Source organism: Camelus ferus, chromosome 20 (assembly GCF_009834535.1).
Source record: "Camelus ferus isolate YT-003-E chromosome 20, BCGSAC_Cfer_1.0, whole genome shotgun sequence".
NCBI classification, from domain to species: Eukaryota; Metazoa; Chordata; class Mammalia; order Artiodactyla; family Camelidae; genus Camelus; species Camelus ferus.
The window spans coordinates 2,677,456-2,698,845 of NC_045715.1; the positions used below are offsets into that span (position 1 = coordinate 2,677,456).

The following is a 21,390-nucleotide window of genomic DNA, read 5'->3' on the forward strand; positions in this document are numbered from 1 at the left end:
ACCCTGGACTCCTCCGCTGCGGGGGGTCTGGAGACAGAGCCGGGGTGGCCCATTCTGAGAGCTTCCGGGACCCCGGCCAGAAGGGACGCTGAGGCCTCACTGGGGCGAACTGGGACTGTGCTGCCAGTCCTCAGTGTCCACGTGGACTCCTGACCTAGTCTGTGACCCAGACATCACATCCCCGGCTGCTGAGACGGTCCACGATGGACGGAGAGTCGCCATCAGTCCCGGGAAGGCTGACGTTGCTCTGGTGAAGTACGCAGCCGCCCACCCTCCGACCGCTCCCCCGCCGGAGCCCGAGTCTCCCTGGGGCCTGGCTTCCACAAAGGCACCCCCGTGGCATCAGGACCGATGGCGCCCTGAGACTTGACTGGGCAACTCAGAAGTTCTCTCTGCCACTTTCCCTGAGATTCTAGACCCTCCTGGCTGCTCTGAGGCCCCGCTCTGCGCTGCCTCCTGGGCGGGAACCCAGGACACCCCCCAGATCCCCAGGGGCGGGGCCACTGAGTCATCAGGATGAAACCCCCCGCACAGGCCCAGCCCCCAGCCCTGAGATCAGGCAGCTGAGAGGCCCCGGAGCCCACACTGAGCGTCAGCGACAACTCTGAAGACGGGGAAGGCAGCACAGCCTGCTGGTTTTTATGGGAAGCACGCGAGTAATTTTATTATCCACATTTTAGGCAGTTTATCTTGTTTATGACTGACAATAAATCGTGTGGTTCGGAAGATGACGCCTAATGAATGCATGTAATAAATCCCTTATTTTGGCCATAAAGAAAAGATAGATGACATTTATTTGTAAAAATTGCCCCCACTTATAAATAAATGTTGAATTGTTGTTTAAAGAACATCGTCCTGGAAAGGTCCAAACTATTCTCAGGGCACCAGTCTGTCTTGGCTCTGCCCAGGTCGGGGGGAGGGGGCAGGGATTGGTAGAAATTCCTCAGTATTTGGGTAAAATTCCTTTCTGCCTCAGCAGCCCTTCAGGGACAAGGCCGTCTCTGCTCTGTGACTCGCAGGGTGGGGGTGGAAAGGGGGTGGGAGGGGAGGGAGGGAAGGACTTCATCAAGCACAGGGGGTCCTTCCCTAACCCCCTGGGGGGCGTTCCCACAAGAACGCAGAGAGGAGGGAGGTGGGGGGGGGAGGGCAGGGGAGGCCCTGGTCTTTGTGATGGAGAATGTGCTAAGTGATAACCCGCAGGCCACTGCTGGCAGCAACTTAGGGGATGTTGGCTCAGCACTGGCAAGGTCCCCTCTGAGAGGGGACAGAGCTGCGACAAGAGCTTCATTCTGGAACACACCTGGTCCCCTCTGGGCTTGGCCCACCAAGTCTCCTGTGCTCAGACTCCTGGGCGCCGAGTGGAAAGTGTGCAGACTCCTCCTTTAGGACTGGTGGTGGCCAGCACCACGGCTGGGGCCGGCCAGCCAGGGAGCATCCCTGGTCACCAAGGGGGCCAAGGCCGGGTCACATGTCAGTCACACGGTCACCGCCTCACCACTGCCCATCCCAGGGCAGGTCTGCCTGTGCCCTGGGGGCCCCATCACAGGATGGGGGGCAGGTTTGCACTAGGGTGCTAACCCCCACCCCCGTCGGTGACCACGGGGTTCTAACCGAGGGCCTGAGCTTGCCGGAGAGAGGCCCCCATCCTCACTTACCGCCCCCAACCCCTCTCTTTCTTCCCCATCCAGCTGCTTCAAGGCTGGGGAGCATTTAGGCCAATTGTATGGAAAGTTCAGAAAGGGTAAAACACAGCTGTGTCCAGACGGACACACAGGCTCGTGGGCTGGGCCACACGGACTGCACACATACTGAGGTCTGGGGAAGTCATTCTGGCTTATGCAGGAGTTAACTTGAGTTTGATGCTCACCAGCACAGCCTGTTTGTGGCCCATCAAACATACATTGTCCATCTGCTTTACTTATTAACAAAAAGGGTGCACTGGCCAGAAGTGAAGAGTGTCCATGTTAAAAATAAAGATTAAACGCCCCTCTTCCTGGGACGCCCGTGCTGGTCCTCCCTGCTGACAAGACCCCCTTCCCAGGTGCCAAGGCCACACTGGGCGTGCTGGTCTGTTTTTGGAGACCTTGAAGAAGTGTGTCCCTGACTTGTTAACGTTCTTTGTTCTGACAGGACATTAAACTGTGCTGGAAGCCCTGCTTCTCTGGAGCAGTTTCTCAGAGTTACCCAGGAAGCAGCTTCAGGGGCTGGTCTTCAGTTTGGCTCAAACAAAACTCTTCTTATTCTTATGACTGATTGATGACTTTCGCCGACACCGGCCACGCGCTTCCCAGGAGAGCTGCCACTCTGCTGGACGATTCCTCCGTCACCCACCACGCTTCGCTGTCCAGGGGCCCCAGCGGTCCAGGCACCGGCCCTGATGTGGGATGGGAGGGACCAGCCTGCTCAGAGTGAGCCCGGCTCTTCCAGGGGCGACACGGCCCTGGGGTGGCCAGCGACCTCTGGGTGATGGTCGCCCTCCTGGTCGTCCCCAAGACCCTGGTTCCGGCTGCGACCTGAGTTACAGGAGGCTCGGCTGCTGAGGTGGAGATGAGTGACAGAGTCCCCCAGCTCAGCCCTCGGGGTGCCTCCTGACGCCGTCAGTGCCCGCATCTTTCTGACACACGCCCGATCCGCCTCAGGAGGGGCTGACCCGTGAAAGCCTGCATTTTCTCAGGGTCCAGGTCAAAACCCACACACTTGTCACCAAGCGGGGCAGACGTCACCTTGAATGTTTTGTGGTATGTTGGTTGTCAACTTCTTGCAAATTAGACTTCCTGTAGAGTTTTACTTACATCAAATAAAGACCAGCCTTGCTGTTGGTGGTGGCACAGGGACCGGAGGTTGTCATGTGATGGGTGGGGGTGGGCTCGGCGTGTGGGTCACGTCCCAGGACACAGGCCCCCCTCCCCCAGCGCCCTGACAGCCAGGCTCCAGAGCACTGGGCAGACTCCCCATCCGTTCTTTGTAAGGACTCTCTCTCCCGAGGGGGAGGCCCCTAAGCGCCATGTCCCCGGCTGTCTCTAAACGACATCCCTGGGTGAGCACCGCCCTCTGGGAAGCGCCCAAAGTTCTGCGTCTTTGACTCCTGAGCGCAGTCATTTTCCACCACCTGCGGGGCAGAGCGGGGCTGCTTCTGGGAAGAGGTGAGAGGATCTCTCACCAGGGGACCAGCGAGGGGCCTGGGGCCAAAAAGGAGCCTTAAAGTCCTCTCGAGCCTTTCCCTGACGAAGCGAAGCCCCTGCCCGCCTCCCACCTCCGACCAAAGCAACGGGGTCTCTCGCTGGTTTATCATCACGTCGCCACGGGGACTCAGAGCGACGAGGCGGCACAGTCCACGCCCGCCGGTCTTGGTTTCATTGTCGTCTGTTCTCAAAGACGTCTAAGAGCAGCAGGCAGATCTGAGCCGTGTAACCATCTGGAAGGGCACTTCAGTGCAGGTGGACGAGCTCCAGGCCCTGGGCCCCCCGGGCACCCTGACCAGGAGAGGGGTCCCCTGACTCTCATGCCATCTGGCTCCTGCCCAGACCCCCAGCGTGTTCCCTCTGAGCCCCGGGGGACGGCGCTCCCAGACGCCAGTCAACAGCTTTCCGACTTCCTGAACCACAAGCACTGTGAGGATGATGCTGTACATTGGAATGTTGTATATGCACACGTGTGTGTGCACATACACGACACACATACATGACACACGTGTGTACGTGTACACACATGTACACACAACACACCCACATACGTGCACACACGTACACACATGCATACACACAACTGCACACAGAACACACATGCACACTCACACACACACACACACACACACATACACGCACAACCCAACAATCAGCAGCGTGTGCTGGCACCTCTTCCATTTGGCCCGCCTCCCAGCCTTTATTTAAAGCTGCTCGCAGCCTACGAACCTGAGTTCAAGAGCCACTGATGGGTCACAACCCACAGTTTGAAAAACACGACTTAGGCCCACCAGGATCACCGGCCAAAATGGAGCCTGGGCCGCTCCCCCGAGCCGTGGGCGCTGGGATTTCCCGGTCTCTACACAAGACAGTGTCTCTCTCCCCCTCAGACTGAGACCTCGTTCAGTCCCCCTGGGGGGGGGGGTCACTTCCTTTCTGTTCCTGGTGACTCTGCAGCTAGTCCCCCAATCTGTGCCTCCCAGGGGCGCCCCGCCGCCCCTCCTCCCCATACGCCGTCACCTGCCTTGGCCTGAACTTTCACACTTTCTCTGACAGCCTCTGTCCTTTGTGAATCTTGGCCTCACACTCGGGACCCCCTCCATGTGCAAAACGGCCGCGCGTCCCTCAGTCCTCATTTAAAGCCCCAGTTCCTGAAACTCATGATGGGCTGAGGACCCTGCCTCCGCTCTGTGAGACGTGAGCACGCCCACGGCGCCCCTCCGCGCTGCCGAGTTGCTGATCCGAATCACATGCGGAAAAGTTAACAAAAACTTTGATGCGTATACGGGCCACTGCTCTACCCTTGGGTGGCTGACAAAGCTGTGGTGGAGGCGTTTCCTAGATGCATGTTCTTACAATCTTGATCCAGGGCTTCAAGTCTATCAGGACTTCAGCATGTGCATGTGGGGAGACACACCCCATCCCACAGGGACAGCCACGCATAAGTTGAGGTTTGGGACCAGCCGCCGCCCTGCTTCTGGTCTGACGGCACCTCTGTCTCTGAGCAGCTGTTCGTCGCCCCCGGGAGCCTGTCAGAGGTGCAGGTGCTCAGGCCCCACCCGATACCTGCTGAATCAGAACCTGCATTTGAACCAGGTCCCAGGTGACTCACACGCAATTAAAACTCAGTAAGTGCTGATTTAAACACCCGTCCCAGTGCAGCCCAGAGGAATTTCACAGCTTCATGCTGACAAAGGAGCGCTGAAATCACCCCCAGGACGGTCTCTGACTTGTTCAAGGTGTGGAAGTCAGCTGAGCCAGGCTGACCTGACCTGACTGGGGAGGGTTGGGGTGGGGGTCACAGCTGGAAGCTGGCAGAAGCAGAGTGGTCATCTTGATTAAAGGTGCGAGAAGCTTAGAGAGACCAAATAGGGTTGCCAGGCTTAGCAAATAAGCATACTGGCAGTACAGGGGATGTGGTCATAGTAAACACGTGTTTGCTGTTTATCTAAAATTCAGATGGAACTGGCATCCTGTACTTCTTCTGCGGCTCTACAGCAGAAGCCAGCCTCCCCTGTGCAAGGCAGACCCCTTTCTCCTTCCTGTCCCGACCCTGCCCCTCCATCCTGCAGTCGTCCATAACTGCGGGCAGGCGTGGAGCACAGAGAACAGTGTTGGCCCCGGGACACTGGGAGGTCAGCTGTTGCCATCGGTCCTGCTGGTCTGGTAGAGCGTCCCCCCCAGCAGCTGGCAGCCGCGGAGGAACTGGTCCCCAGACTCCCTGCTTCTCTCCGTCCTGGGGTCACCTGTGACCTGCTGCAGCCCAAGAGCCCCCCACTCCCAGCCTCCGAGCCCCAGGACAGAAGAGGGGCAGAGGCTCCCAAGGGCCTCTCCAGACTCCCCCTTCACCTTTGTGCCCGGGGTTCTTCCCAAAACGACTAAAAGGCTTTCAGCAACGGTAGCCACCAGTCCAGCGAAGGAGAAGGGTGGTTTCTCAGGCAAGAAACCATCTCTCTGCCAGCGCATCACCGTGAGGGCTTACGTGAAGGGGGGCACCTCGGAGGCTGGAGACAAGTTCCGGAATGAAAGCTGGAGAAGGCCAGGAGAGGCTGGTGTCACGGCTGCCAGATCCAGAGAGGGTGTTGCTGCTGCTGACCTGCTCGGGGCCTGGCGCGTGGGGGCGCCCTGAGCTTCCGTCTTCCGGGGAAGGGCGTTCTCACAGCCTCTAAAGAGCAGGCGAGGCGGGACACAACGCACCACACCCACACCTGATGAGCCGTTCCCGGCCCATCTCTGTAACCAGAGCACGTGTGTCAGGGGGACCCAGACAAGCACCCCAGGAGGGCAGAGTCGATGCCCTGTTCACAGATAACCGGCACTTCCTAAGTGCTTATTGGTTGACTATTGGTTCATTCAAGTTCTGCGGCCGCCGAGAGGCAGAGTTTGGTTCTCAAATCGGACCCACACACGTGGAAATCAAAGGAGATCCTGATTTGCTTAGCAATTATCTCAATATTTGTCTCTTCCCCCGTGAAGGGTTCTGGGAAGCAGGTTGAAAAGGGCAGTAGGGACAATATCACACCCGTCTTCCGAGGACAGGTGTGGTCAGGAGTTAGAAAAAGTGCACAGAAAGAGGTCAGCATTCCAAAAAAGGGAAACGGGCCCCGAGGGCAGAGAGCTCGGCAACGCCAGTGTTCTCTCAACCCGGAAGTCATCGGGGAAGGATCTCCAACTCTGTGCCTTTAAAGTCAGTTGTTGGGAGGAGGGTGTGGCTCAGTGGTAGAGCGCATGCTTAGCATGCCCGAGGCCCTGAGTTCAACCCCCAGTACTTCCAGTGAAAATAAATAAAATAAATAGATAAAAACCTAATGACCCCCCAAAACACACAAAACCAAACAAAAATAAAGTCAATTGTTATTAGTGAACACAGATGTAGGAACACGCAGGCAGGTGGGCGTGACCGTGGTTTACACCAAGTGACTGAACTCCTCCCCTCCCACCGACCGGAGGTGCCCTCCAGCTTAGAATCACGGTGAAACCTTCCAGGTTCTCTTCTTTGCAAAGGGGCCTGGGGGAAGGACAGTCTTCGGCCTTTTATTGAAAGCTGAGTTTCCTTTGGGAAAGAGGCAGAGGGGCCAGGAGTGACCACAAAGTATACATTTGTTAAAAATCTGGAACATGTCAAGTTGCACGTGAAGGAGGAATCAGAAGTGAAATAAATGAGACGACACAAGGTTGGGTAAGTGGGTGAGGTGCGTGGATGGATTTGGACTTGGCTGCTTGGGGAGGAGGGACCAGCCCACGGCGTTAGCCTGTGAACCGGAAACTTCTGACGGCCGGGTCAGCTTGTCTTCCTGTTCAAACGCAGCGAGATTCCCGGAGTTCCACCAGTTTCCACCCCATCTCCTCTGCCCTCAGCAGCAGACAGTACAGACCATCCCCCACCACCATCCCTTTCTCCGAGGGGTCAGCGGGGAGTGGTGTCTGCTGGGGAACGATCTGCCCCCTTGCCGACCACGTCACTTTCCTGAAACCTGTGCTGACTGCCGAGGACCTTGGCGCTCTCTGCCCTCTCGCTCTGACGTCCCATCAGGTGTGCATGAGCCCACGATTCGCCCCCATCGCTAAGTTCAAACTCAGACTCTTAAAAGCTGGATGGTTAAATCCAACTGCATCTGCCCGTTTTTATTATTTGCCTTGGAATTTCCCTCTTCGTTTTTGTCTGGGCACCTCAGAGGAAAGTTAACCTATTAGTTATTAAATCACTGAAATGTCACCTCGTATGAGAGGAGCTGCTTGGCGTTTAAGCGCCTTTGAAAAGGATACACGGAACTTTCCAAGAACAAATTAAAACACATGCACTTTCTCTGCCACAAAGATAAAATGCAAATGAAGAAAATCCAGTTCCAACGAATTTATGCACAAGAGCAAGTTATTTATTGGCTCTTGTTGCGGAGGACAGAGATGGAGCGGGCTTCCGGGATGACTGGATTCATGGGTCAGATGCCCAGGACCCCCTCCCCCCACGCTTCTCTTTACAAGGGGACTCCACTCTCTCCTAGGGCAAGCTCACCTCCTCCTGCAGCCCCCCCCCCCCAGAGTGGGTCCCCAGCTCTGCTTAGAAAACCCTGGACATGGGCCTTGGCCGCCTGAGGTCAGCCACTCACCCCTTGGCAGTTGCTAGAACCATGGAGACAGTCACGCATCACAAGAGAGGGAAGGGAAGACCTCCCTCAAAAAAGTGCCGGGCAGACAAAGCGACAATCGTCTCTTATTCATCATGTCTTTTTGTTCTATACTTGAGGCTTTGATCACTGGGGCCTCGAGGCCCCTGGATGGCTGGCCCCTGCCCCGCAGCCAATGCCCAGAGACGGCAAACAGCTTCACTGCTGGTGAGTCTTTCACATGCAAACCAGTCAGAACAGGGCTCCTAGGCCCAGCCACCTCCACCACGGGGCTCTCAGACCCAGGCGACTCCCCCCACCCAATCTCCCGGGTCCAGCCCTGTGCCCCAGGGCCCCCTGAGCCATTCAAAGTGGCCAGTCCCAAGCCTGCAGCCTTGCCTGGTCCTTTCCTCGGCACAGAAGCCTTAATAAAGACTCTTGCCCGCATTTTCCCCTCCCCCCCTGCCTCCCGACAGACCCTGGTGCCCACCCCCTCAGGTGGCCCCACCAGCGGATGTGCTTCCTGTTTCTGGGAATCGGTGACCAGAACAAACGTCTCTCTTGGTGACAATGATTGCCCTGTCTGCGTGTCTTACTGTACCTGACTCGAACAAATCCTGTGTAAGGGCTCCCTTAAAACATGTCTGCTACGCCAAACAGCCCAACCCAGAAGCAGCTAGTGGAACCTCTGTGTTCATTGTTTGCGTGGTTTATTTTTCTAGGTCCCAAATCTAAAGGAAGTTTGGAGACAAAGTGTAGAGAGGGATGGACTACAGAGTTTGGTGGAATCAGAACAAATCTATGAGCTGTTTTCTAAAACTGGAAACATCATACAGTGCTTATGATTGACAGACAGGTTGGGAGAGATGTAAGTGGAAGGTAAACGGAACGGCCATCACCCTGCTGCTGTGGTGGGGGAGGGGGGCGTCACACCAGAAAATCCCAATGGTGAGAGCTCGGACTGTTTTCGGACCGCCTGGGTTCAAGCTTTGGCAAGTCCCTCTGTAGATGTGTGACCTCAAGGAAGGTGCTTAACCTGTGAGCCCAGGTCCTCACCCTGAAATGAGGAGAATAGAGCCTGCTCCCAGGGCTAAATGAGAAGCTCCTTGTGGAACAGGCGACCAGGCCTGGCAGATGTCTAACACAGCTGCTACTATTTCCAGCTTTGTCCTCATGACATAACGGGGTTAAGTGTAATAGGTGAATCACAAAGTAATACGGGCAGCCTCGCAGAACAGTGTTTCCATTCCTTTGAAATAGATAAGGCATTTCTAAGAATGACACACAACACAAAAGCCACCTAGGAAGGCCTGGACAAATAGGACCACATTAAAATGGGGGGGGGGGGACATTTCTAGAGTAAAACCACTGAAAAGAAAAAGACAAATGATGATGTACTAAAGGGGAAAAACCCTATGTGACACTTACTTCAGGTAAAGGGTTAATTTCTCTACAATGCAAAGCTCTCTACCAAGTCATGAAGAACAAAGGAAATGAACCAAAGGAAAAACAGGCCAAGATCAGGAGCAGGTGGCTCTCAGGAAAAAGAAACCAAGTGGCCAGTAAAGATGAGACAAGATGTGCCGGGAGAGCTCGAGGCTGCAAGAAGGGCACCCAGACAACGGTGCTCCAGCCTCCTGGGGTTGACGTTTTCACGAAACGGAGCGCCTGCAGCAGGCAGGCAGGCAGGACCCCTTGTGTGCGTTGGTTCAACATTAAAAATCATTGCAAAGGAAAAAAAAACAACCTCCCTTTGTGTATTTGGTCCTTCCCTTGAACTGTCACAAAGCAGACTACAGCCCCGAATATTAGAACCGAGCTCAAGACAAAGAAGAGGTGTCGGGGCAGGGGAGACAGAGACAGCGGGGCTCCCCTGCGCACCCCGGCAAGCCCCCTGCGGGGCTCACTGGCTAGAACTGTGTCCCAGCTCACCTCCAGCTGAAAGGGAGGCTCAGCGATTGAGGGCTGGTGCGTGATACAGAATTTGGTTGGTTTATGTTCCCATATTCCTGGGGTTGCCCAAGTGGGATGTCTCTGTTATCCACGGTGGGCCCCCGGGGTGGCATCGGACAGCGTAGTTAACCAGGTGATTCAGGAAGGGGGTGATCACACTGGAAAGACCATATGAGAGAGGGCCGGGGCTTTGAGCCACTTCATGTCAGCCTGACCCCTGGGGAGAGAAGGTGGCAGGAGACTGAGTTCAATCTTGTGGCCAACGATTCAATCAATCCTGCTTACGCAGTGAAACTCCAGTCACAAGCCTGGAGTCAGGCAGACACATGTGCAAAGACGTATGTCCAGAAATAGCCCTCACAGCAGTGCTTGTAATGTTGAGACACTGAAATAAGCTTGTTCATATGGGCAGGACTCCCCTTAAATAACGGGTCTGCCCCTGCGGTGGAATGCGCTCAGCCACGGAGGAGGGGGGGTGGACTCACACACACTGATACAAAGTCTTTGCGAACTTTAAAAAGCCAGGGACGGACCAGTCAGCTCAGAGGTGGCTCTCGAGTTCCCGTTCAGTCTCCGAGGCAGGTTGATCAGCCTCTGGAGCCCTACTCCCCTGTCCTGCGAGCGGAGATGTTAGGAGCCCCATTTATACGTTGGCTGTAAGTGGGCAGCAACTGAAAGTGTACGGCCAGTGTCTGCTGTGCCGCGGGCCCTTCCTGAATGCTGGTGGACGCCAAGACGGCATTTCTCATTAAGGTCGTTTGAGTTGCGCATCTTGGGTGGAGATGCTGTGAGATCATCTCTTCCGCGTCCCTGACCAGCAGCTGCTCTGGCAGAGCCCTGGGCTAGTGCAGACCGTCCTGGCTGCCGACGGTGCGGCCTCGGGGCTTCCACTCTGGCCGGAGAGCCTAACCTGAGAGCAGCAGGTGGCTCTCACCTCCCGCTCACAGCTCCAGGCTCTCCTGCCCCATCCTGGTGTGACGAGCAGAGAATTCCTGCTGCAGCCTGGCCGGCGGCAGAGGGAAACGCTGGGATGCAAAGCAGCCACTGGCAAAATCTCTGCACATCACCTGTGTCTACAGCACACGATGATGGCACGTGTCCTGAGCTGAGCACAGGGGCTAGGGAGCCTGGGGGCTTCCAGCAGGCCCCGGGACACAGTGAAACAGGGATGTCTGGCAGGGGCGGGGAGGGCTTCCCCACCATGGTCACTCAGCTGCCCCCAGTGTCTGCCTTTGCTCATTTGCTGTGTAATGCGCCCTCCCTCCCTCCATCTCTGTCTGCCCTGACTCCCCGCTGCTCCTGGAAGCTGGTACCCAGTGTCGGGCTCCTGGGCATGAGGGTGGTCTGCCCCTTCTCTGCTGGGCTCTCCCAAGGCCATGCCGCGGACTGGCTGCCCTGAGTGAGGAACCCTCCCGCTCCAGTCACGTGCACCCCGGGCAGCAGGCAGGGTCGCTCTGTCCAGTACGGCCAGGTAGCGTGGGAGGTGCTGGAGACTGTCCCAGAAGAATCTCCTCTTCCACTGTGTTACAACCTCCGATACCTGAGACGGACCCCGGGCGGCCTCACTTTCCGTGACACAGAGCGGGTCCCAGGGGCAGGCAGGTGGCCAAGTATTCACTTTCCCTGGAGGGAAGGAGACAGAGTGGCTCTGTTTCAACCATGCAGAACTTTCCAGCTTCCAGCGTGGCTTTGTGTAAGGTATTAATTGTTGGTCGGTGTCGTAGGAGCAAGCAGCAGGTCTGAAGCTGGAAGGAAGGAGGCTAAAGATGGAGGATTTACAGCACCGGATGTCAGGCTGCAGAAACAGTCAGTGTCGCCCAGCACAGACGGACCAGACCAGCGAGAGAACGGCTGAGTTCAGACGGAGCTGGGTGGTGCACTGGGTTTGGCCAGAGGCAGGACCTCAGGGCTGTGGGGAGAGGGGAGCTAGGTCAACTGCATAAACACATGGAGAAAAAAGTGGACCTTGACCACCCCCCCAACTGCACACCAACCACGCAAACCAATTCCAGGTGGATCAAAGGCTCAAATAATGACAGAGGAAACAACAGAACTCCGGGAAGACAGTCCAGGAGACTCTCATCATCCTCACCTTGGAACAGGAAAGTGTCTCTCAGTCAGTATAAAGGAAAAGACCGTTTGCATTAAAATTAACTTCCATTCACCAAAAGACACCACGTAGGAGACTGAAAAGGCAAGTCGTGTAATAGGAGAATATATTCAAAACACACACACACACATATATACACACATGACTCAGAACCAGAATGCATTTTACGAACCCGCCTACAAATAGGCAAGAAAACGACAACCCAAGATTTTAAGAAATGGGCAGGAGATTCAAACGAGTACATCACAAAAGGGGCTATCCAAATGGCCAAGAAACATACAACAAGGTGAAGTGTAAATTAAAATCCTAAATAAACCCTAGCACATACCCAGCCAGAACGGTTTCCAACAACGACAACACAGATGGATACTGCTAAGCTGGGCAACCACGCAGGGTGGCCGCGTGTCCAGACACTGCTGCTGGGAGCACACTTCGGCCGATTGTTTTGGATAACTCTGTGCCTTGCCTACTACGGCTGAATATCCTAGGTGTATATTCAACAAAAATGTTCACATATGTGCACCAAGAGACGTGTGCAAAAAAGGGTTACAGCCACGCTGTTTGCAATAGCCCCAAACTGGAGACAACTCAGTAATATAAAATTAAAGTGTTTTTTATTTTTAATGGAAAATAAAAATATTTCCATTAAAAATAAAATACACCAATGAATTATAAATTTAATTTTATCATTTGTTAACTTATTACTTATTTATATGTTTAGTCATATAATTTATATTAATGATTCATTTGGGTAGTTTATTCATTAAGCAAATGGTGGAGTATTCCATAAAAATGAGCAAACGTCCACAAGCCCCAAATGGATGAACCTCACAAGTAATTAGCCTCCATTTCATAAATCATACAAATCACAATTCGCAGATCGTTGTCTCAGAAGAGCAAGAAAGCTTCTGAATTCCTGGAGTCCGTGTTTTGATAGAGCGTCATAGACAGTGAAAGGTTTACTTAGGCTAGGCGTGAGCTTAGTATATGGGAATTAATAAAACTGGAAGGTTTTTAACGTTGTTTAAAAAAAACAAAAATATTGAACAAAAGAAGCTTGACACGGAAGAGCAGTCAGTATGGTTCTACTCAGACGACACTCAAGATCAGAAGGGTCCGTGGTCAGAGACGTCCGTGTCTCTGGTGGGGGCGGTGAGTGGGTGGGCAGGAGAGGCCCTTCCCTCCTGCGGTGCTGGTCACATGACAGCTCCAGCCTGGGGTGGGGGTTGCATTGCGGGTCCACTGGGTAAAGATTCGGGGAGCCCCCGAGCTTATCATCTGTGTGGTCTTCTGCATTGACATAGTTCCACAAAAACAGTTTAACTAAAAATAAATCAACAAGACCAAAGCCTATCAAAATGCACACAGTGGCCTCCACAGAGAAGTTGCAAGAAACTTTTGTTTTTTTGTACGACCTTCTCACAGTGGTATTTCCTGGGTCTTCTGCAACTGGAATGCTTTGAATGCTTTCTTTGTGTAACGAAAACTTATGAAATATACCCTTTGAAAGTCTGAGATTTGCAAATACTAACTACTATATATGAAATAGATAAACAACAAGCCTACACTGTCTAGCACAGGGAACCACACTCAATAGCTCGCAGTAGCCCACCATGAAAAAGAATACGAAATGTACGTACGTACACGTGCGCCGGAAACAGGCTGTACGCCAGCAATTGACACAACGCCGTAAACTGACTACACTTCAATTTTTCAAAACTACATACTTCAAAAAAATAAATAATTATAGTCTTTAAGACTGCATTTTAGATAAAACAAATGACACAGAGAAACCTAGAGGACACGTGAGTTGAAAAGGGACTGAGAACCAGTAGGCCCCACCAAGTCCGCGTACTGAAGACCACCCGTGAAGGCCCACAGCTGGCGGCCTGTGCGTCCCTGCCGCAAGTGGTCTGCGACCCCCGGTGGCAGCAGCACTGAGCTGCTGGCTGGTGGAAGTGGCGGGGGCACCCTCTCCACAGATGGCTCCGTGGGTTTGCCTTGTTTCTGTTTTTCTCTTGACTCACCCTCCCTCAGTGCAGAGTCGGATGAAAGGGCTGTCAGGTGGACGTCTGTGTGCGTTCCACCAGGGAGGCAACTGAGCCCACAGACACGGCGCACGTACTAGCCTGTTTCCAATGTCCTATTTTGCATAGACCTCATCTGTCTCGCTTGGAATTATTTCTCTGGGCTTGATAGCGCGGGCTGAAGGGTCAAGTTTGCTGGGGGAGAATGCAGGCAACGTCCCACGGCTGTGCCCCCAGGATCCTCTGCGTTTGGGAGCGGAGCTGTGGCTCCCGTGTCCTGTGTCTGAAGGAGGCTCAGCCTCCTCACCCGGGCGCCTGCTGACGGAGGGAATGGATTGTCACCTTGTCTGCACCGCCCTCCCCGCCCCCCGGGGATCTGTGACCTTAGCGTTTTAATGACAAAACGGAGGCTTCACTCCTGCCCTTAGAAAGCCCAGGGCTAACAGAAGACAAGGGATAGTTAGTGAAAACCTGCACGTTTCTTGCCACATAAAGGGCCGGCCTGAGAGTTCACGGTGCGCACAGCCGGTCGCACAGCCGTGGCCCGGGTGCCAGACAGACCTCTGAGAAGCAGGGCTCACGCTGTGGGCTTTCGGGAGTAAGAGCAGGTGTTCGAGGTACAAAGCACCGGGTCTAAATTGAAAAGGAGAAGTGGAGAGAGAACGAGTCCCCGAGGGTGAAAAGGTGCGACGTTTGGATGCCCCTGTCCTTTTGCTGGTCACTGTCACCCTCAAGTTCCCGCCTGAGGCTCAGAAAATGGGGCAACAGCGGGGTCAGGGCACACTGCCACCTTCCCTCCCGGACGGCCCACCTCTACCTGTTTTCCTTAACTGTGGTTGTTTTTAAGCAAACAGTACTTCTCAGCCATACTCCTCCCTCTTCCCTCCCCTGTTACTCACCATCCTAGTTAGACAGTCCACCTTCGAGTCCACAGGGAGCTGGATTTATCCATGTCTGTGGGTAAATCGGTCATAGTATAAATTCCCCGAAGACAGGGATTCTGACCTTTACCGTCTCGGCACCCAGGCAGACACGGGTATCTTGAACAGTGCCTGTCGATTGAGCTGAAAGAAAGATCTGGGGCGCTGTGTAATTTCTGGAGCTCAGCGCAAATTAAAAAACATAAGGCTCCTTGTTCAAAAAGCAGTTTTAAAAAAGCGCCTTTCGAGGCAGTAGAACAGTTTTCTCCTTGCTTCTGGGGTCTCCTGCTCAGCCTGTCGTGGTGTTTTTTTATTTGCTCTTTATCGTTGTTCTAAGTAAAGAGGAATTAAGGTTTTTAATTATTAGCATGACTTTTCTGTTCCTCTCTTGGATTGTGCGAAGCCAGTTTAAAACGCAAATGTAGAAGCATTCGGCGCGTGTGGGGGATCACGGAAATGACACGCTCCCTAACTCACGGACGGTGTGGATTTCACTCTTCGCCGAGGAGTGGAGACGCTGCCCAGAACAACCTCGGTTCTTTCTCCTTCACTTCTTTTTTTCTTTAATTGAAGTACAGCCAGTTACAGTGTCCATTTCTGGTGCACAGCACAATGTCCTAGTCATACATATATGTACCATTCATATATTCATTTTCATATTCTTTTTCCTTAAAAGTCATTACAAGATATTGAACTCAGTTCCCTGTGCTGAACAGAAGAAATTTGTTTTTTATCTGTTTTTATTTGTAGTGGCTAATATCTGCACTTCTTAATTCTACCCACACATTCTTCACCAACACTGACGGAGCAATCCCAGCGGTTCCCCAGCGGTCACAGCCCCACAGGTACCAGCCCAGCCCTCCACCTGCCTCAGGCCATCCAGCCCCTATTCTCCAAACACCAGCAGGTGGCAGACTACTGAAACCACACTTGTAGGGGGTGGGAGCAAAAACAACAGGAACCCTTCCTTCAACACAAAGTGCTGAGTGTCCTCTGGGTTGCTCGGCGCCTGGCACGACTTGGCACACGTGCACAGAGAGCAGTCGCAGAGCTGACGGTCAGCCAGTTCCGGCTCACTCCCCAACTGCTCCCGGCTGGATGCTCTGACCCGTAGAAACCCGGTACGTTTCCCTCGTCCAAATGGTCCATCACTCCTCCCTCCCTGTGCCGTTCCTCTGCCTCATCTGAATTTGTAACAAATTATGGGTCAGGCAGAGGTGAGAAGTGACATTTCTTTGATGTTTCTCTCCAAGCACGCTGGAGATGGCTCTGACCCCTCACACACCAGCTGCGGAGTGTCTGCACAGGGCAGGCTGCTCTGTGGACCACCAGCATCCTCCCATGCCTGGCGCCTGGCCAGAGCCAGCTGATGCTACACAGAAGTGCGTCTTCAGGTTTCTTGCCTTTCAGCATCGACCGTCTGGGCTTCCGCCAGCCCCTGAAGACTTGCCAAGACATAGTTGCAAAACATGAGGCACTTTGATCTTATCCCTTGGTAGAAAAAATCAATTTGGAGCTTGTTGGAGAAGCTCACTCTGTGTGAGATCAGGTGGGTGAGGGTTTTAGTCCCTGTCTTTTTTTTTTTTTTTTTTTTTGAAGTCTAGTCAGTTTACACTGTTGTCTTAATTTCTGGGGTACAGCATAGTGATTGAATTATACACATGCATATGTATATTCCTTTTCATATTCTTTTTCATACAGGCCATTACAAGGTATCGGATACAGTTCCCTGTGCATCTCTGTGTTTGTTGGTCTTTATTTTTCTCCATCAACACACCTGCAGGGAGGCATCCACACGTGCCCTTAGTTCACATTCCCTTTCGGGGTCTTGAGTCCAAGTCTGGAGGGAGGTGAGGAGGGTGGGGAGAACTTTGCTTTAGAGAAAGAAAGAAAAACATGCTCCATTCAGAGCCCTGTGCCTCCCGGAGCGTCACTGTCCCTCCCTCAGTGCAGCCTGCCAGGATGTCCACCCTGGATTTGTTTGTCGGCGCAGGGGATCAAGGGGGCACCCATTCCTGTCAGAGACCTAAAAATGTGTGCAAATCTCCCGATAATATACGCAGGTCTTGTAGACGTCTGAAACCAATGTGATGTTTGGGGCTTTTTTCTTAATGTACATATAATGTGTACGTACAATTGAATCACTTTGCTGTACACCTGAGACTAACATAACATTGTAAATCAACTATACTTCAATTTAAAAAAAGTTTTTAAAAGATTTATATATTATTTAACCCTTGGCCAGTATGATGATTCAGTGACAGAATTCAGAATTGTTACGCCCTCCGTCAGAAACCTGAGTGGCAAAGATGGATTCAGACAGCTCTTCCTGGAGAAGGGGCCCTGAGGGAGGTAAAAACACGTCTCCTTTGGGGGACCCACGACCACAGTCCAGTCACGCAGATGCCAACTTGTGAGACGTGCTCAGAGGTAACACACCCACCTCCTAACCAAGGGGCTGATGTCATTAAGCATTTAAACGTCAACCCTCCCGACTTCGACCCATTCTTGTGGTGAGCCTTGCTCATTCTTGACAAATGGGCATTTATTAAGGGCCCATTAGGTGCCAAGCACGCTGTGTTAGGAATTAAGTCTTCAAAGCCCACACACGTGAGGGGCTGGCCGCAGTTTCACAGAGACAGACACAGAAGCATACCAGTCTGGGGTGAGGTGCAGCAGAGAAGGCAGGAGTGAACTGTGGACTCCAGCCCCCGGGGCCTTTCTCCCCGTCCGCGTGAAGACCTCAGATCAACAAATCCCCAAACCTAGTTCAGATGACAGTGGTGCCGCCCAGCCGGCAGCCCCCGCTTCCACTCACACAGACGCACGCAGAGGCACGGGTGACCCGGGTTCTCACCTACCCATGGCTCCTCCCTGGGGGAGTGTGCGGGTCTTGACAGTTCTCACTGCCAGCTCAGGTTCCCAGTAACTGTTTTAATTTATGACACTGTGCCTTCAGTTCTTCATTCATTTCCTCAGCAAAGATCACACTGCCCCCCGACATCTCCCCATCTGCCCCCCGCCTACAAGGAGGCTGCGCTCAGCCACACAGATTTTAAGCTTCACAGGTAACGATTTAGAGGCTTAGAATGTCGGATTATTGGACGTTCGTAAGAACCGGCTCACCCTTGACCCTTGCCAGCCCTTCCTGGTGGATGTCAAGATCCCTGCTGAGCCACACTATTCTCAAGCCCCCCCACCCCCAAATCCCAGAGCCACCCATCCCACCTCACCTCTCAGGCCGTTTCCACCAAGCCTGTGTTTCTCCAAAGAGTCGCAGGCAAAGTCCCTCTTTTTTTTCTGGGCTCAGTGCATTGATGCAGATCTGAGGTCACAAGTTCCCTTCATTCTTCTGCAGAGAGTCTCCCACCTGGACCTGGGCCCCAGAAGGACTCTGGTAAGAAAGCATCTGTTTGCCTCCAACAGAACTCAGCTGTCAGTGCCCACACCTGAGGACGTTTATTGCTGATTGATGTTCCAAAGCAGCTGGCCCAGGCTTAGGCCACTGGCCCCAAGATAACATCAAAGACAGGGTCAGTCCTCCCTCCTTGTCAAACTCAGGGCGCAGGGCTGTTCCCACCTCGATCACCCGGAGCTCCAGGCAAGGGGTCTTCACTCCTTTTCCATCTCAGAGAGAGAACTGTCGCTCGAGCCCCGTTCCTGCTCAGTCCACTTCCACTCACATTTCGTTGGTGACTCACACACCCAGTCCTGGAGAAAGCCCCACAATTAACTCGGATGACTCAAGACTGGTCCAGGGATGGGGGAGGTGGCCACACTGCTGACCCCCCTCCCTGAAAATCTGGATTCTATCCACAAACCAGAAGGGGTGTGGTTGTTGGGAGGCAACCAACAGAACTTGGCACAGTTGCTTTCACGAGAAGTTATCCAAACACAGACACAAATCTAGTATTGGACCCCAGCAGGGGCAGAGCTCTGGGCGGTGTCGACACTCGGAGAGGAGGCTTGGGTACCGAGGCCACTGAGGAAAGAGCCTTCACATCCGAGCCTCCACATTTAAGGTGCTGAGTGGCCTGTTTTATCCGCGGCGTGGCACCAACTCTCGACAGGGAAAAGGAGATCGGCCAAGTGCATCATTTCGTCCGAATCCAAGTGATTCAAAGCAGTGACAGAATGAGTTCCTTCTTTGTTAAAATGTGTGTTTTCGTTGATGCTGCTGAAGGTCTCCCGGGAACAGTGGGGAGTCCTAGAAGGAAGTTGCAGAAAGTGGCAGAAAGATGAGAAACTTCTAGCCCCACTCTGCCCCTTGCGTGTGTGTGAACATAACTCACACCCAAAGTTCCTCCCGCCGTTTGTAATCAGTCTCCCCGCCCCCCGCAACCCCCACCCCCAGGGGACCCTGATCTGCTCTCGGCCACTGCAGTGAGCTGCCTTTTCTGGAATTCGTCACAGATGAATTCACAGTCTGCAGTCTTTTTCAGCTGGCTTCCTTCACTCAGCGTACTTATTTCGGGATTTGCCCGTGCTGTTGTGTGCGTTAATAACTCTTTCCTTTCATTAACTCTCAAGAAATAGAGACAAATGAGCAATTTAAGTAAAGCTCATCCCGGAGCCCCGTGGAAGCCCAGTGGAGGTCCAGCTGTGCCATCTACACCCACCGGGTACCACAGCAGCAGTCAGGCCCCAACCCCGCACGCGCTCGCTGCGCGTGCGCCGAGGGCCGGGCGGGGCTGGCCGCCAGGGAAACGGGTGAACAGGTCGCCACTCCATCCTCAAGGAGACTCTGAGGTGAGAAACTCCATGCTTGCGAGCTCCAGAAGGACCTGCTGCATAAAAGGATGATTGAATTACTTTAAATGTACCTTTGGTGGTAAGTGTATTTCACGATCTTATAAAACTTTTGTGATGAAAAAGAGTTGGCTGATTATCCGTTGCTGTATGACGAATCACCCCAAAATTCAGCAGCTTAAAACAACCGAGGTCTGCTGTCACAGAGTGTCTGTGGTCAGGGGTCCTGGAGCAGCTCACTGGGTGGTTCTGGCTCAGGGTCTCTCATGAGGTTGAAGCCAAGCCATCGGCCACAGCTGCCGTGGCCCTGAAGGCTCACGTCGTGGTCGGTGGGCCCAGCTCTTCCCCGGCTGCTGGTCAGACACTTCAGCTCCGGATCCCATGAGCCCCTCCGCTGGGTGAGTGGCCTCATGATGTGGCAGCCAGCTCCCCCAGAGCGTGTGACCTGCAGAAGCCAAAGTCTCTTTATGATTGAATATCGGAAGAGACATTCCATCACCACTGCTGCATTGCACTTGTCACACAGACCAGTCCCTGTAAACGAGGACGGGGACGGCACGCGGTGTGGGTGCCAGCACGGGGCCATCCGGGAAGCTGGCTAACCCAGGAGGTCACCTTGAACAATGTGTTTACTTAGCCTTTGTACTTGAGTTTCCGGCATATTCTGTGTAAGTGAAGTTTAATGATTAAATCTGTCAAGAACATTAAAGTATCACAATGGGTTTTAATAGGACAGATTGTGGGTAAGACATTTGATGAATAGAGTTGCCACACATCACATTTACCCCCATTTATCCCCCCTTACTTATTGACCTGTCGTGGATTTGTTTCACGGTGACAGTTCCCTAGTTACCATGGCAACAGTTTCGAGGTAAATTTCACTCAAGCACAAATGCAGTTTGCAGGAGAAACAAAACTGAGGAGACTTTCAACAAAAAGCAGAAAAGCTGTCTTTGTTTTCACAAATGGAGCTGGTCAGTTTTAAATTACACAGGAAAAGCCAAAAAGAGAGCCCCCAAAGGAGGTTATGCATGATTTCCTCTAAAATAAATGTAACAGACACATTTTGAAAAATTGGAATCCTGATGGCAAGTACTCAGAATGTCCGTAGAATATGTGTTATAAAAATTTTGAATACGAGGCTGGGATGGAGCGGGAGGTGGCAGGGGGAGTGAGGTGGGAGGAGACATGAGACGCTGGTCCCGGACCAATTAGTTTGGTCCAGTGGTTGGTGACCGCTGTGGTCTGTGGTTTCAGCTAAATCAACTGACCTCTAGTGTCACTGACACGCTCCCTCCACCTTCTTCCCACAGCTGCTGTGAACGACGCGAAGCCAGCATTGTGAGGCTCTCACGTGTAAGACGCCGCGCCGCGGGAGGACACCAGAGAGCTCTGAGCAGGACTCCAGGTGCGGTTTCTCTGCCTGTTCACTTCACACATTAGGAGGATGAAAAGAGGGCCACATCGCTTCATTGGAAAACAATCCTGCCTGTGCGTAAGTTTTAAAAAAAAATACGTGTCAGGAAACTGAGGTTGGTGCTTCCTCTAAACGCCAGCCCAAGGTCTTCCCGGAGGAACTGGTCCCCCTGCCCCCTCAGAATGACGTTCTGTGACGAGTAAGAAATGGGCAACTGACAATGTCTGACATGTTCTCTGAGATTTCCAGCTATCATTGTGAGTTTGTCAATTTCTCCCTGTAATGCTGTCCATTTTTGCCTTGTACTCTTTTGAAGCTATGTTTTAAAGGCATGCAAATTGCCCAGTTTTACATAGTTTTTTGACCATTAATTAATGCCTTTATCAGTGATCTTCTTATATCCCATTTTTTCCTGATATTAATTTTGG

At 53.0% G+C, this 21,390-nt stretch overlaps 1 long non-coding RNA gene across 1 annotated transcript; it reads right to left on the reverse strand.

The window, feature by feature from the left end:
• Positions 1 to 6,477: 6,477 nt before the first annotated feature.
• On the reverse strand, positions 6,478 to 20,057 carry LOC116658157. Its single transcript, XR_004313343.1, has 3 exons — positions 19,620 to 20,057; positions 18,030 to 19,003; positions 6,478 to 11,648 (listed from the first exon to the last, which is right to left on the reverse strand). It is a non-coding gene; the product is annotated as an uncharacterized LOC116658157 (long non-coding RNA).
• Positions 20,058 to 21,390: the final 1,333 nt, after the last annotated feature.